We start from the raw sequence: 10028 nt of genomic DNA on the forward strand, positions 1-10028 counted from the left end.
TCTATAACATTGGTGGCAGAATTCTCAGGCCCCTCGTCTTTCAGAGAGCTCCGAGCAGCCCTCAGCTCTGAGCTTGTCCACGCTGCCAGCAGTGGATTCAGCAGAACTTTCAAGCCCCTCTGAGACCATCACACCACCTGTGTCAGACAGGAAGAGGAACTATGACAGAGATTTCCTCATAGGCCTACAGTTCATGCCACCTTGCCTCCAGAAGCCAGAGGGTCTTCTAAATGTTATTTGTATTGGACAAGTCAGTCATTCTAACAGTGTTTTAAATGCACATATAAAAAATAGCAGGGTTATTTATCATGTAATGTTGATTAAATGTTTTCTTGCACCATGGATGGATGGATGGACGGATTCTTTTGGAAAGAGTTTGAGAAGTACATGGTGTTTCACAATCCCCTTGCCCTGAAAAAAAGCAAAATAAAATTATAAATATTATCTTTCTAAGAAGAGCTTATGAGATGTTGAGATCTAATGTGTATATGTCTTTGTGGACAAAAAAGTCAGATTAATTCAGCAATGGATTCTCTCGCTCTGTCTCAGGCTGGTGAACAAGAGAGCCTGAAGAAAGAGCTGGAGCACGAGAAGAAAAAGGCCCACAAATTCTAGTTGGGAAACATCAAATTCATAGGTGAGTTCTACAAGCAACAGATGCTTACAGAGGCCAATATGCTTGAGAGTTTGAGGAAGTTACTCAAACTCTGCAATGAGGAGTCATTCTAGAGCCTCTGTTAGCAGCTCACCACTGTGGGCCAGGCCTGGACATTGCAAAAGCAAAGGTGAGTCCAGGATCAGACCAAGGATGTACGACAGACGTCAGTTTCTCAGTGTCTGCAGAAAAACAGCACAGTATATTGTATCCTTGTGTCATTTAAAGCTTGTTAAACATGGATGGATTCTTCAGCCATATGGAGCAGTTGGTCATACGGCAAAAAAATGTCATCCTGGATTCGCTACAAATTGGTCAACATCATTGACCTGCGACTGTTGAGCTGTTTTTGATTGTTTCCAATAGTAATGGTGGGTACAACACAAGGGAATAAGTGTTGTCATAGTCTTAATTTTGTTCTCCTCTCCTCTCAGAACAATTAGTGTCCATGAGGAGGCCATGATGGAGGAGCAGGAGGAAAAAAAGTGAAGAACAGCCACAAAAAGCATCAGAGGGTGCAAAAGGGAAAGAGCCCTCAGCAGCACCACCAAAGGGTGCACAGGACACAGAAGACCCCTCGACACCACCCACAGAGGTTTTAGATGGCGCAGAAGAGCCCTCCACACTACCAGAGGGCTCAGAAGATCCTTTAGTACCACCACCAGAAGGCACAGAGAGCAAAGAAGAGCCTTCAACACCATCACCAGACGCAGAGGAGCCCTCAACACCACCAGAGGGCATAAAGATGGAAGATGTGGAAACAGATAAACTTTGAGGCCCCTCCTCAGAGCCCTCAACAGCAGCAGAAAGTTTAGAGTAGCCCATAGCCAAAGGTTTTCCCACACCCCCTATCTAGCCAGAAGATGGGGGGGCTGCGACAGCAAGACTAGGAGGAGGCAATGTGCTAAAGACCAGATAACAGTGGGGGTGGTGATCATAAGGGCAATTTAATTAGCTTTAAATGCAATATTTTATTATGGGGTGCATTTAAAGTAACTGGTGAAAAAAAATAAAATAAACTATTTTTATTTATGAGGGAACAATACTCATCACATGTGGAAGATTTAGCCAAAATGGCTAATTTTCATCTGGGCATGTTGATATTAGAAAGAAAACATTCTATATACAATAAAGACAAATTACTATGATAAAACATAAAACCAAACTTAAGTAGCACACCAAATACTATTTAATGGCAAAGCTACATTAAACACTCACAACTAAATGCCATCACATGTAAATGCCATGCCAATTTTAAATTCACAGTAAACACGTATTTTTTATTTTATTTATTTATTTATTTATTTTTTCAGTTTTTCCTCACTTGCAGGAACACTAAAATGAAATCTGTTTGCCAATTATCCTAAAGCATAATGACATTTTCCAAGAGAAAGAATAATTTCTCAGTACTATAAAAACTATTCCTGTATTTCATACAAGCAGCAAATTTGTTAAACCTTTTTTCAAATGTGGCAATCCAGCCATTCCTAACATTTTGGAGGGCCCTCAGCAGATTAAAAAAAATTCCACCACTGTGAGATAGCAAAGGTGAGTCCAGAATCAGGCCAGGTTGTATGCAAATTGTAGTGTGTATTTGGAGGAAACTGTCAGACAGACAACTGTTCTTCTGTGTTTGCACAATAAGAGCACAGTGTATTTTAAATAATGGTCTGTTGATGTATTCTTGTCTTGTTTAAAGCTTGTGAATCTTAAGGAATGTTCTTTTGTGTTTTCACTTTCAGTCAAAGATGGATGGATTCTTTAACCTGATGGAGCAGTTGGTCATGGAGCGAAAAACATCATCTCAGTTTCGCTTCAAGATTCAGGACATCATGGAACAGTGACTGGTGAGTTGTGTGTGTTTTTGAGTGTTTCCAAATAGTGTAGGTATGTGGAGCTCAAGGTAATAGATGTTATCATAGTCCAAATTTTATTCTCCCCTCCTCGTAGAGATCTCAAAGAGATGCTCTGGGTCCCAAGACCATCAAGCAGGTCCACGAGGAGGCTGAAATGGAAGAGCAGGGGACCAGGCCAGATAAAGAATTCTCTTCCTCTGTGATAACAGTTCTCTCTCCTTGCTCGTGGTGGCGCAGAGAGGGGAGACCTGGAGCTCTGTGTTTTTTATTAAGAACAACAGGACAGTAGGGCACAGTGATGTTCCCAAGGCCTCCAAGGTAGAGACATATCTGAAGAGACACATTCTCTTTCTGGTCAAGCCATGAGATGTCTTGCATAGCTGTGGTTGTTTTAGAAATGGAGATTATTTTCACTGGCATCTATAGTACCTTTGAGTGCATTTTTTATTAATACAATGGATCATTTCAGCTCTAAATGTAATAAAGGAAGTTCTGAAAATGACATCTTGCTACATGTCATGGGTTATGTACTTTGCAGGTTGCTAGTCTATGCAGCTCAGGAGCAGTGGAACCCTCAAATCCCTCTGCCGAACCCTCCGTACCAGACCCAGAGGTCTCAGAACAGGCAGCAATGGAGGCAAGAGAATTCTCTATCGCCTTAGTTGATCTTTCAACACCAGCACCTGAGAGCTTGGATCAGCCCTCTCCTGAGAGTCTTTCCACACCCTCAATGCAGTCTGAAAAGGCAGTGGTGGAGGCAGGAGAACTCAAGCCGTTGCAAAGGCAAAGGTCAACACCAGCACCAGAGGATCCCTCCACACAAAAACTAGAGGGCTCAGAACAGTGGTAGAGGCAGGAGAACCATTCCTTTAGTGGAGATCTCAACAACAACATCAGAGCGCTCATAGCCATCCTCACCTCATAGTGGAAGCTGCAACGACAAGACTGGGAGGAGGCAAAATTGTGTGGAAAACCAGATGACCATATGACCATCATCAAGGCCATTTCATTCACATTTGTACCATTTTTTTTTTTTTAAAAGTACCAGTTGTATATCATTTAAAGCACCTGTTTTTTTATGTGCAAATTCAATCAAATTAAATACCTTTAGAGCTTGCTTATATAGTGTCTCAACAGGCTTAAGGAACGTCTGTGTCCATGCTGTCATACAGTATGTTGAATTCAGATAAATCATGGCATAAACAATATTATTGTCTCTGTGGTCTCAAGTCTTGGAATTCTTGCAGTACTTCAGGCACAGAGCTTCATCTTGTTTTTACATTGTAAACAAGATTTAGTCAGTGTGACAATGCCTCCTTCAGGACGTCAATGCCCTGTAGAGCAGCTTGAAAGGTGAGTAGCTTGTGGAAGCTTGGGAGACCTCCCCGTGCACAACCAGGTATGGTGGCAGTGGCCCCAGTCAGAGCCTGTCTCTGACACACTCCCTGACTTAAGTGTGTGCTTAAAGCATTCTACTATACTGCCAGGCCAAAAAAAAAAAAAAAGTGCTGTTTGGATTTAAGGCAGTGTGATGATCTGGGGTTGCTTCAATTGGTCAGGTCTAGACTCAGCAATGTTATGCGGCAATAAAATGAAGTCAGCTGACAACCTGAATGACCAGCTTATCACATCAGTGGATTTTTTTTTTCTTCTTCCCTGACGGCACAGGCATATTCCAGGATGGCAATGCAAAGATTAATTGGGCTCAAATTGAAAGAGTGGTTAAAGGAGCATGAGGAATCATTTTCACACATGAATTGGCCACCATAGAGTCCTGACCTTAACCCCATTGAAAGTCTTCGGGATGTGCTGGAGAAGACTTTACAGAGTGGTTCGACTCTTCCATCGTCAATACAAGATCTCACCACAAATGTATGCAACTCTGGACAGAAATAAGTCTTGTGACATTGCATAAGGTTGTCGAAACAATGCCATGATGAATGCATGCTGTAATCAAAGCTAAATTTTGTGCTTTTTTTGTGCCAGACTGTGTATTTTCACTTGTGATCAGCAGCAGAAAGTCGTACACATCTGGGATGGCGTGTGAATGAGTAAATGATGAGAGAAGTTTCATTTTTGGGTGAACTATTTCTTTAAGGGTGTGTAAACTTTTTGAACAGTGTAATTTGTGTTTTCATTTATCATTTTGTGCAGTATTTGTCAAATAGCTTCATCTTGGTCGAACTAACAAAACAAAAGGAATTTTATGATCCCTCTTTTTTTAAATGATTCATAAATTCATAAATTCATAGTAAATCATGTAACAACCAAAAACTGTACAGAATATACACTATAAACATTTCAAACTTTGCATCATGTAACAAAACCTAGAAAGTCCAAGGTGAAAACATAATTCCCAAGATGTGCAAGATTTCTCCGGTCTTGGAGAAAACGGCCTGGCTTGAATGTTCTGAACATCTCTTGGCTCTGGATGTTGGATTAGACTGGAGTCCACAATCCAGATTCTTTCAACTGTGGAGAAATGAAGGGTGGCATTAATTTTCAGAACAAAATATTATAATTTCCTCTACTAAACATTTACACCATTCTGTGAATAGCAAATTAATTGCATTTATATCTTATTAGTAATTATGCAACAGAAATACTCTACATCAGGGAAACTTAAAGGGATAGTTCACCCAAAAAGGAAAAAGTCTGTCATTATTTACTCACTCTTATGTTGCTCCAAACTCATATTACTTTCTTTCTATCTTGAAACATAAAAGGAGATGTTAGGCAAAATGTTGGTGACCTCAGTCACCATTCACTTCACTTTCATTTGGGGATGTTAAAGAATAATCGTCATTAACAATTTGAACGATTAAGCTTATCGATCGTCAATTAATAAATTGACAGCTTGCACACTGCACGTCATGTCAGCAACAGAATAAAATACACAGCTTGTAAATATGAAGAGGGGTCAATGTAGGGGTGGGCGATATGACCAAAATCTTATATCACTCATTTTATTTCACGATAACGATATACACTCACCCGCCATTTTATTAGGTACACCTGTACATTTACTTATTCATGTGATTATCTAATCAGCCAATCGTGTGGCAGTAGTGTAATGTATAAAATCACGCAGATATGGGTCAGGAGCTTCAGTTAATGTTCACATCAACCATCAGAATGGGGAAAAATATGATCTCAGTGATTTCAACCATGGCATTATTGTTGGTGCCAGACGGGCTGGTTTGAGTATTTCTGTAACTGCTGATCTCCTGGGATTTTCACACACAACAATCTCTAGAGTGTAAAGAGAATGGTGCGAAAAAAGTTACTGTAGCCTTTCTGTCAGCTCGAACCAGTCTGGCCATCTGGCCATTCTTCGTTGACCTCTGTCATCAACAAGCCGTTACCGTCCGCAGAACTGCCGCTCACTGGATGTTTTTTGCTTTTAACACCATTCTCCATGCACTCATTTTGGAGCTTAACAAACCCAGTCCTCATTCCTTTTCATTTTTGGTGAACTTCCTTTAACCTAGACAATAGAAAACCCCTACCTTCAACAATACTTACCTTACTTTCAAATCAACCAATATTTTTTTGGTGTTTCACAGAATATTGAAACCACAACTATTTTTCAATATTTTCTCTTTTTATAAAATACCTTTCCAAATATAGCAAATGTGCATGCTTTCTAACAGATATTCTATCTTACTGTTGCTTACTTGCAAAGCATTTCTCTTTCACTTCTGGAGTGCCAGTTAGAGGACAGTAAAGCCACTTTTTTCTTTAATCGTCTAATCTGGGCACCACTCATTTTCAATCGTTTCCTGCAAGCTTTTCGTTTCTTCAGGGTCAAGGCCAGAATGTGCTTCAGGGTCTCTGGAGATTCATCCACCATGCAGGTACGATTCGTGTAAGAAAAAACTGAAGGTTCATGGCTAACTGAAACACTACATTGTTTGCTGGGGTAAATCTCAGAGGTTTTGCTCCCTTCAGCCATGTCAGGCTCCAAAACAACTCCCTCTTTAACAAACTCCGCTGTTTCAGCAGTCTTTTTTTGCCACTGGAGTCAGTCAAACTAGCATCCTCGCTGAGGCTATATGTATGATCTAAACTAAATCCATGATGTGGATCATTATGTCCTTTTGCTTCTGTGCTATCTGGAGTCCTTTCCAAACTCGTCTGTCTTACCCTGGTGCATCTTGCCTTCTGCAAATGCTCAGGGAATGAAAAGATGGTGGGCACAGCAGTTTTAGTGAGGTGCACTTGGCCTTGCTTGTTTGTGAAGAAACAGTTCTCTTCAAAGTGCAGGGAACATATACAGGAAAATGGAGTTGGTTTCAGCTGTTCCATCGGAAGTTCACCAGCCAACGCTGAAGCCTACTGCTATCACCTAAAGGGAGTCTGTGTGTGTGTGTGTGTGTGTGTGAGAGAGAGAGAGAGAGAGAGAGAGAGAGAGAGAGAGAGAGAGAGAGAGAGGGAGGGAGGGCTGCTTTGTGCAGGACAATGGTCAATGACATGATGCTAAAAAATGTTTGTTGTTGTCCAGAATCTATTAAATTATAAAAAAATAGATTAAAAATGCAATTGGCACAATTACTTGAATACTATGATCTTCTATGGTGAACATGTTTTCAATTACTGAATTCAAAGTCATTTTGATATTTTGTCTGGATCTTAGTCCAAAAGTCATGTGGTGTAATCATTAGTGCAGAATAACATTTTATTATTACTTAAAAAAAATAAACAGTTATATATATATATATATATATATATATATATATATATATATATATATATATATATATGTTCACTTTTAAAACACACGTCAGGTAAACGTGACTTCTGCGTTTTCTTCTGCGGTTTAAAACGGGTTTCTAAGCTAGTTTATGGTGTATTTCTGCCACCTTCTGGGCTGGAGTCTTGAGCATTGCTCGTGGCGGAAGAAAGATTTACCTGATTTATTTGAGATTTCTTTACTTGTTTTCCTCAGAGGAAAAATAAACATACTTGCCAACACTCCCGATTTTCCACCCCTCCTCCCGCTGTACTCCCGATTAACAATTTCTCCCGATAAACTCGCGATTTTCTGCATCCACACATGGCTCCTACAGGATCGTAAATGATGCGTCCTGTATCTTCAATCAATACGGACCGTAAATTAGTCAGATGGCCTCACAGCGAAATGGTTCTAGATCGTTAATTTAACCATGATACGTTGGAAATGTTTTATACGGTGCCTAAGGGGTCGTCTGAAAAGTACACACACTGTGCTAAAACTGAACAGAAGTTTCAATATAAATGTTCAATAAGATGTACAAAATTACACATAGCCAACAATGTATGAATTCAATCACTGAGTCATAAAGACGAGTTAAGGAAAAAACTAACATTAATAATTTATTGCTTAAACTGTGAAGGACGTGGTAAGGGACAGTCAGAATACATGGTCAATTTCTTAGTATTATTAATCTTCAATGTAGTATTACTGGCCGGTACTGTCGCTCCCTATACGTATATTACGCGAGGTGCGCCTACTCCTTATGGGGCACCATCTTTCCCACTGGGGGGCACCAAAAACTCCACCTGCTGCCGTTCCTCGCACCACGACACTATTCATCAACAATGGCCAAAACACATTCACCAGATTCATGTTTCCCAATAATGCAGAGCAAAAGAATAAATGCTAATTCATGGTCAAGATATTAAATTATCCTACTTTCTAATGACATACTTTTTCGCTCAGAACATTAATTTAACACATATTTCTATACTAACTCATTTTCTGACCTATCAAACTCTGACGCCTAGACGGTGTTGTCACGTGGTACCAATTACTTTTCTCATCGCTGTTAAGAATGGATCAATCACAGTCGTTTATGATTACTACAGCGTGTTTAGGAAACAATAATTTGAAATGATTGATTTAAATGGCTAAAAAACCTTCGGCACTTGAGTTGCTCACTTTTCAACGAAAAATCCATTCACATACACAGCATTCATAACACAACTCCTCTTCTTCCATACATATGCGTTGGTGGTATAGTGGTGAGCATAGCTGCCTTCCAAGCAGTTGACCCGGGTTCGATTCCCGGCCAACGCAAGTTTATTTTAATTTAAAAACATAAAAGTTGTTTATAATTCTGTCACATTCTGTTAAAAAAGCTCCCACTGCACTGAGGAAATCTGAAACTATCTTATGTTGTCTGATTATAGCAAGCAGTTTAGTGGGTATAATCAGTTAAAATTCTAAATTGCCCCTAATATATATATATATATATATATATATATATATATATATATATGTATATTTTTTTTTTACATTATTTAATGTATATCATTTATACCACTGCACTTTGTTTTGCATACTACAGTCAACACTTCTGTGATGAGGTTTCTAATACAGATGCTGAAGGGGGATAACATTTTGCATCTTTCTTTGTAAATGCAGCCGGTGCTAGCCAGACATCACTTCAGTCTATTATGATGGACTGCAGAGGATGAACTGATGCCAACTCCAACTGTAAGACATCGGATACTTCATATGCCACTGCGTGAACCTTGGACTTAGGATGGACCCCACTGAACCTCACCGAAATGACCTGCCGGTTGAACTGCGATGCACCTCATTGATCTCTGCCTGCATCACCTTTGTCTAATGATGGACTACACTCTTGAAATGGAATACAATAACTATCAATTCATTGCCAACAAAAGCCTTCATCAGCCAATTAACAAAGGACATTGCATCTATGTGAACTTCTGCATTTAATCCAGGTTGGACTTCAAAGACATTAGTCATTAATCTTAAAGTTCTTACAAAATCTTTGTTTAAACTCTTACTACAACATCAATTTTAGCTCTACTAAAATAAACCTGCATATGTTTTTTCTCTCTAAGACCACATTTACACAATAGGTCCTATTGTTCAGCCTTGCAATGCTATTGGATGCAAAATTAGCCTGTGCACCTTGCTCATTACATGGATGAATTGTACTTCTCACCTGTCCATGTGAAAAAAATACTAATAGAAACATACTATTTTTGATCATTCACAAGTTTAAAATGTCTTCTTTTTTACCATTTTGAGTTTCAATCAAAATGAAATGATTATTAGATAATAAGTTCAAGTTGAATTAAGGAATACATTATTTATTTGAGAATTTGAAAGTATTTGTGTAGCAATATTTGAAACTATCTGTATCTTATCATTTATAAAATATACTTAACTGGTCCTGTTTTCTTTTCTGGGCTTTGCTTGTTTTCCCAAATATCTGCTTGCTTCAGAGGGACAGGTGATAATGTTCTGGAATGTGGGGGGTATAAGTGCTATTAGCATGATAAGTAGAGGGCACAATAAGCTAGCCAGACAGTATTGTGTGAATTCTGTGGAATGGGTCAATTCTTTAAAACGTGTAAGTATGATTGGGATTTATTTGCACTGAGATTATTTAGCCTGGAAAATAATCAGTGATTTTTTTTTACATTTCAGAAAGCCACCAGCCAGGAAAGGCCGTCTTATCTATAATGTGTATGATGTCATTGATGCCATCCAAAATGGG

General features: G+C 39.2%; 1 non-coding gene across 1 annotated transcript; it reads left to right on the plus strand.

The window, feature by feature from the left end:
• The first annotated feature begins 8497 nt into the window (after positions 1-8497).
• trnag-ucc (transfer RNA glycine (anticodon UCC)) lies at positions 8498-8569 on the plus strand. The gene has a single exon. It is a non-coding gene; the product is annotated as a tRNA-Gly (tRNA).
• The last annotated feature ends 1459 nt before the right edge of the window (positions 8570-10028 follow it).

This window comes from Myxocyprinus asiaticus, chromosome 50, assembly GCF_019703515.2.
Source record: "Myxocyprinus asiaticus isolate MX2 ecotype Aquarium Trade chromosome 50, UBuf_Myxa_2, whole genome shotgun sequence".
In the NCBI taxonomy this organism is placed as follows: Eukaryota; Metazoa; Chordata; class Actinopteri; order Cypriniformes; family Catostomidae; genus Myxocyprinus; species Myxocyprinus asiaticus.